Here is a 7,448-nt window from a genome sequence, read left to right on the forward strand (position 1 = left end):
CCTAGAAACATTTATAAATAAGCGAGTACATGTATATCACTTTAAGATGAATTATAACAAAACGAGCTCAGGAATGGAAGTGGGTGAAATGTTGAGTCTGATCTGCGCCAGAGGTTCAAAGCAAAATCAATCTTTCCTCGTCTAAAATGACAGAAAAAATAATTTTGCCGGGGATGTAATTGCTGAGGTATTTGCGTTAAATCTGTTCAGTCTTTTTGCTGGAATTGTGTGATGATATTTGTTGCAAAATTAATCATGTGCGAGAGGCTCGGCAGTAGAAAAAGAAAGAGAGAGAGAGAGAGAGGCCTGTTTTTCGTCACTTTCTCATGTATTGTCATAGTACTAACTGCAGGCATCAGGCCTTAAATTTAGTTTTGTTCTGTTCGATTTAGTCATCAATGTATTTTATTATTGGCTAGGTTGTTTTTATTGTAATTGAATTTATTTCTCCTGATTAATTCTCCTACTGATCACTTTTTAAAATGTTTTCAGTTCTGTTCGTGAATATTCTGTTCCACTTTATTTACCCAAATTACTTTCCCATTACCAGAATATAAGTTTTCCCCCCCAATCTTTCTTTTTTTGAATTTTCTTGCTTCTCTTTCTTTTTTTCCGAAAACATTTTACAACAAGTGATAAATTTCTGATAGATGATGTTCTCATTTAAATCTAAAATCTATATCTATTTCCCCTGTGGCTTATATTCGAAATGGAAATTCGTGAACAACATTTTGGTGGGTCTCCTATTAACTGAGTAACGTTTGTGCCCTTTAACGTACGTAAAATAGCCACTTGGGTACTTTTCCCAATTTGAATTTGGCAGAATAATTGTTGAAGTTGAAATCCAACATAATAATTATCATTTGAATATAATTTATTCCATAGCTTTGTCAACTTGTTTGCTTTCGAGCCCATTCCATATTTGCTATGGTTTCGAAAACAAACATGTTCATTTTATTAACCTGTCTATAATGCAGCCTTCCCCAAGGCATTAGTTCTCGATATCGATTGATGAGCAGCAGATCAGAAGGAATTGCTAATATTTTATCTAAATGTTTGACATGAAATATGATGATGACAAATCCAGCATCAGTTAAAGAAACAGACTATCAGAAATAAGAGGATACAGAAACCGTGATGATTTGAAGAGCAAAGCACATCGCTGACATTCAAATATCAGGAACAGAAGCAATTGCATGCATTTCGGCCCTTCAATGTTGCAGTGCCAATTACTATGACAATGCTGATTTTAACTTTTACTCATTCATGGGGCGTGGGCTTCGCTGGCTGAGGCAGCACTTATTGCCTATCCCTAGCTGTCCTTGAGAACGTGGTGGTAAACTTCCCCCTTGAACGGCTGCAGCCCATGTGGAATAGGCACACACACAATGCATTTAGGAAGGGAGTGCCAGGATATTGGCACAGCGACACTGAAGGAATTGCGATGTATCTCCACGTCAGGATCGTGAGTGGCTAAGGGAGAACTTGCTGATGGTGGTGCTCCCATCGATCTGCTGCTCTTGCCCTCATAGTTGTTAGTGGTTGTGGTTTCGGAAGATGCTGTCTAAGGAGCCTTAGAGATTCCTGCATTGCATCTTTTAAATGGTGCACACTGCTGCTACAGTGCGGCGGTAGTGGAGGGAGTGAATGTTTGTGGATGTGGTGCCAATCAAGCGAAATGCTTTGTCCTGGACGATGTCCAGCTTCTTCATTGTTGTTGGAACAACACTCATCCAGGCAAGCATGAATATTCTATCACACTCCTGACTTGTGCCTTGTAGATGGTGGACAGGCTTTGGTGAGCCAAGAGAGAGTTATTATGGCACGATTCCTGGACCCTGACCAGGTCTTGTAGACATAACATTTATATGGATAAATCAGTTCAGTTTTTGGACAATGGTAACCCCAGGATTTTGATAGCGGGGGGATCAGTAATGAAAATACCATTGAAAATCAAGGGGCGATGGTTGAATTTTCTTTTGTTACAGATGTTCATTCCTTGACACTTGTTTGGCGCAAAAGTTGCTTTACACTTGTCAGCACAAGCCTGGAGGTTGTCCAGAACTTTCTGCACTGAACATGGACGTCTTCAGCATTTGAGGAACCGCCAATGTTGCTAAACATTGTGCAAGCATAAGTAAACATCCCCACTTCGGATCTTGTGATGGAAGGAAAGTCATTGATGAAGCAGCTAAGTATGTTTTAGCTTAGGAGAGTAACCTGAGGAACCACTGCAGTGATGTCCTAGTGTTGGGATGACTGATATCCAACAACCATAGGCATCATCCTTTGAGCTCGGTATGACCCCAGCTGGTGGAGAGCTCTGCCCCTGATTCCCATTGACCCCAGTTTTGCTGGGGCTCATTGATGCCACACTCGGTCAAATGCTGCCTTGACCTTAAGGGCAGTCACTGTCACCACACCTCGGGATGTCAGTTGTTTTCCATGTTTAAACCAGGGCTGTAATGAGCTCAGGAGCAGGGTGGCACTGTCGTAAACAAAATTGGGCATCAGTGAGCAGGTTATTGCTAAGGAAGTTCCGCTTGATAGCACTATTGATGACCCTTCCATTACTTTACTGATGATGGACAGTAGACCAATAGGGCGGCAATTGGCCATATTGGACCCACCTTCCTGCACCCGGCCCACAGCCCTGCAGCTTACAGCACTTAAGGTGAAGATCCAGGTACTTTTTAAAAGAGTTTAGACTTTCTGCCTCTCTGTCTAACTCCCTCTTCCACTGTCCCAATCTCTCTCTTTCTCTCTCTCTCACTGTCCCCCTCTCCCTCCCTCTCTCTCTCTACCTCTCCTATCGTCTTTATCTCTGTCTTTCTCTCTCTCGCCCTGTCTCTCTCTGTCTCTCCCTCTCGCCGAGTATCTTTTGAGCCAAAATTGGATGTGAAGCTGAAGGGAAAATATTTCCAGAGTTACAGGGAAAGGGCAGATGAGTGAGACCAGCGAAACCTTTCTTGCAGATGTTCGATCACAGCTCGATGGGCTGAATTGCCTCCTTCTCTGTTGTAACTGTTCTGTGATACACAAACAGGTTAACTTTTCAGTCTTGAATACGTTTTATTCTTTCCTCCATTGTGGGTTATAGCACTTCCACAACACAATTTTAGGAAGGGATCTCCCTCCATTTAAAATATTGAGAAGGGATCTCCCTCCATTTTTCAGATGGAGAGGGAATATCCCTCCATTTCTCTCTCTCTCACTCTCACCCATCACTTTTTCTTTCACATGATGGCTTCTTTCTATCTCTCTCTCTCTCTCTCACCACTCTCTCTCTCTGTCTGTCTCTCTCTCTCTCTCTCTCTCACCCCTCTCTCTCTCTCTCTCTCTCTCTCACTCCAACTCTCCGTCGCTCTTCATCCCTCTGCCTCCGGCCCCATGTCTCTGCCGCTCTTCCTCTGTCTCACCCTGTATCTCTTATGCCTGTCTCTCTCCCTCTCTTTCTCTCTCTCTCTCTCTCTCACTGTCCCTCTCTCCCTCTCTCTCATCCTCTCCCACCATCCCTATCTCTCTCTCTCTCTCACTCCAACTCTCTGTCGCTCTCCATCCCTCTCCCTCCGGCCCCATGTCTCTGTCGTTCTCCCTCTGTCTCACTCTGTACCTCTCCCGCCTGTATCTCTCTCTCTCTCTCTCTCACTGTCCCTCTCTCCCTCTCCCTCTCACCCCGTCCCCATCCCTCACCCCTGCGACCTCTCCCTCCCTCTCACCCCATCCCCATCCCTCACCCCTGCTCCCTCTCACCCCATTCCCATCCCTCACCCCTGCTGCCTCTCCCTCCCTCTCACTCCGTCTTTCTGTCTCTCTCTCTCTGCCGCACCCTATCTCTAACTCTCGCCGGCTCTATCTCTCTCTCTTTCTCACCGGCTCTCTCACTGTCTCTCTCTATCTCTGTCTCAGTCTATCTCTCTCTATCTCTCTCTGTCTCTCTCTCTCTCTGTCACACTCTCTCTCTCTCTCTCTCTGTATCTCTCTCTCTCTCTCCCTCTCTCTCCCCCGCTCTCACTCTCTGTCACACTGTATCTCTCTCTGTCTGTCTCTCTCTATCGCTGTCTCTCTTTCTCTCTCTCTCTGTCACTCTGTATCTCTCTCTCTGTCTGTCTCTCTCTCGCTGGCTTTCTCTCTCTCTCCCCCCTCCCTCTCTCCCCCCTCCCTTTCTACCCCCTCCCTGTCACCCCCCTCCCTCTCTTCCCCTCCCTCTCTCCCTCTCCCTCTCTCTCCCCTCCCTCTCTCTCAGTGTCTCTCTTTGTCTCTCTCTCTGTCTCTCTCTCTGTCTCACTCTCTATCTGTCTATCTCTCTGCCTGTCTCTCTCACTCTCTCTCTCACTCTCTCTCTCTCTCTGTCTGTCTCTCTCTCTCTATCTCTCTCTCTCTCTGTCTCTCACTCTCTCTGTCTCTCTCTCTCTGTCTCTCTCTCTCTCTGTCTCTCTCTTTCTCTCTCTGTCTCTCTCTTTCTCTGTGTCACACTCTATCTCTCTCTCTCTCTTGCTGGCTCTCTCTCTCTCCCCCCTCCCTCTCTCTCTCACTGTCTCTGTCTGTCTTTCTCTCTCTGTCACACTATCTCTCTCTCTATCTCTCTGTATCTCTCTCTCTCTCTCTCCCCCGCTCTCACTCTGTGTCACACTGTATCTCTCTCTGTCTGTTTCTCTCTCTCTATCTCTGTCTCTCTCTCTCTGTCACTCTGTATCTCTCTCTCTGTCTGTCTCTCTCTCGCTGGCATTCTCCCTCTCTCTCCCTCCCTCTCTCTCCCATCCCTCTCTCCCCCCTCCCTCTCTCCCCCCTCCCTCTCCCCCCCTCCCACTCTCCCCCCTCCTCAGCAAAGAATGCCGATACGATTTTAAAAATAGGGAATATTAGGGTACTAGTGAGAGCTAGTTGGAAATATCAAGACGGTTAGTAAGAGTTTCTAAAAATCTTTAAATAAGAAAACAGTTAACAAAGTGAGCGTTTGACCTCTTGCTATTGATCCTGTGGAATTAATCGTGGGGAATAAAGAGATGGCAGGTGAATTGAACTCCTATTTTGCACCAGTCATCACCATACAGCACACAACGAACCTTTCAGAAGTAACTGTAAATCGGGAAAGGGAAGAGAGAGAGAGGGGAACTCAGGTTATTCACATTGACCAGGGAGATGGTACTGAGCAAGCTTATTGGACATGCAGGCTAACAAGTCCGCAGGAACTGAAGGACTTCATCCTAGGACCATGAAAGATGTGGGTAATGGGTTTAGCTGGTGCGTTGGTTTCAATTTAACACAACTTCTCCGATTTGGGAAACATTCCATTTGATTGGAAATTAGCCAATATAACTCCATTTTTCAAAAATGAAGGGAGATGGAGAGGAGGAAACTTCAGGCCAGTTAGCTTAACAGCTATCATCGTGAAAATGTTAAAATGTATTATTGAAATTGTTGTGGCAGGGCGCTTAGATAAATTAAAGACAATTAGGGAGAGTCAACATGATACTGCGAAAGGTAAACATTTTTAAGCAATTTTTTGGAGTTCTTTGAGAGAGTCACATCTGCTGTGGATAAAGGGGAACTGGCTGATGTAATGTCCTTAGATTTCCAGAAGGCATTTGATTAAGCGCCACATGAAAGGTTATTGCACCACATAAACGCTCATGATGCAGGGGGTAACCTATTGGCATGGGTTGAAGATTGGCTGGATAATAGGAAACAGAATAGGAAAAATGGTGCTTTCTCTGATTGACAGAATATGACGAGGGGGTCAATGCTGCAATCTCAACTTATTATAATTCATGTATCGGACTTGGATTGAGGGACCGAATGTCTGGTTGTGAAATGACTTGATGGCTACAATATAGGAAGGGAAGTGAATTGTGAGGAGAACATACCGAGGCTACTAAGGGGAAGAGATAGGATAAGTGAATGGGCAATGGTTGGGAAAATGTAACGCCATGTGGGAAAATGTGAAATTGCCCAATTTTGCAGATGGAATAAAAAAGAAGCTCATTCTCGAAATGGCGAGAGATTGCAGAGCTCTGAGATGCAGAGGGATCTGGGTGTCCTAGTGCACAATTAACAAAAGACTAGCGTGCATGTCCAGCAGGTAATTAGGAAAACTAATAGGATGTTATGGTTTATTGTGAGGGGATTTGAATACAAAAGCAGGGAGGTAATGCTTCATTGGTCCAGGGCACTGGTGGAACCCCGTTTGGACTGATAGGTGCAGTGATGCTCCCTGATTTTAAGGATGGATGTCAACGTTTTAGACACAGTTCGGAGAAGTTATATTTGCCTGCTACCAGGGCCGGGTGGGTTGCCGGCAAGAAAAAATGGCAGAACCCACTGATTGGCTAGAGTCCCTGTGAATCGGCGGGAGGAGTACCCTCATTGGCTGAGTGGGCATGGGGGCATTGAGTGGTGCTGCCCAATGGGCGATGAGCTTTTGTGATTTGTTGAGGCAGCTGTCGCCCAGCGGCTCATTGGCTGTGGATGTAAGAGGGTTTGTTTCCCTCAATAGTTTCCTTTCTTAATTAATTGTCCAATTGATGTGAGCGGACATTTCACCGCATTCTTGACCTGCTCCTTGAACCTGGACTGAGTGACCACGTAAATAAAAGTGTTTGTGCAGCAACTGAAATTCAGCAGAATCAATGCGAATTGTTGAAATATGTATTCAGACTCGGTGTAATCATTGGGATCTGTTCCTGTAAAAGTATAGTATAAACAATCAATAACATTCACCGACCACAGGAGGATGAAGCTGTCCGAGATGGTGAAGAGTAAAATCACAGACTTTCTCCTGCTCTCCATCTCTGGGTCACTGTGATCCTCCCCCTGGCTCTGACCCCTCAGTCCCTTCCGGACCCGACTGGCCACTAGAATGTGTCTGACGGTCAGAGCGTTGAGCGACAGGATTAAAGCGAATGGGAGCAGTGGGGTTAAAACCGTGTCAAACCAGTCAAATCCTACCCACCCGGGGTCAGTGTAATAGCTTCTCTTTACATTACAGAACCATGGTACGTTGTCGATTATCACTCCGGGTTCTTTGGTAAAGTAGTGTGGGATGTTTTTTAAACAGTACAGAATGTCGGTGGTCACTAGGACCACGGCCGCACTTTTCCCGGTGCAATATTTTGTTCTCAGCTTCTGCCAACAAATGGCCACAAATCGGTCAAAGGAGAAAGTGACGGTCAACCAGACTGAACAGTCTGTGGATGCACGAATCAGGACAGTGAGAACACTACACACAGGGGTGATGTCCAGGAAACTCTGTCCGAAATAATGATAAACGACCCTCCACAGTATGACCTCTGTGATAATGCTCAGTAGGTCCGCCGTTGCCATGGCCACCAGGTAGCGAGTGGTGCAGGTGGAGAGACCACACTTTCCCCGGGTTAGGATAACAATCGCCAGCAAATTAACTGTAAGAGAGAGAAGGTAAAAGTGACTGGAAATTAACTGATCAAACA

The sequence above is a fragment of the Cetorhinus maximus genome, unplaced genomic scaffold (genome assembly GCF_964194155.1).
Source record: "Cetorhinus maximus unplaced genomic scaffold, sCetMax3.hap1.1 HAP1_SCAFFOLD_130, whole genome shotgun sequence".
NCBI lineage: Eukaryota > Metazoa > Chordata > Chondrichthyes > Lamniformes > Cetorhinidae > Cetorhinus > Cetorhinus maximus.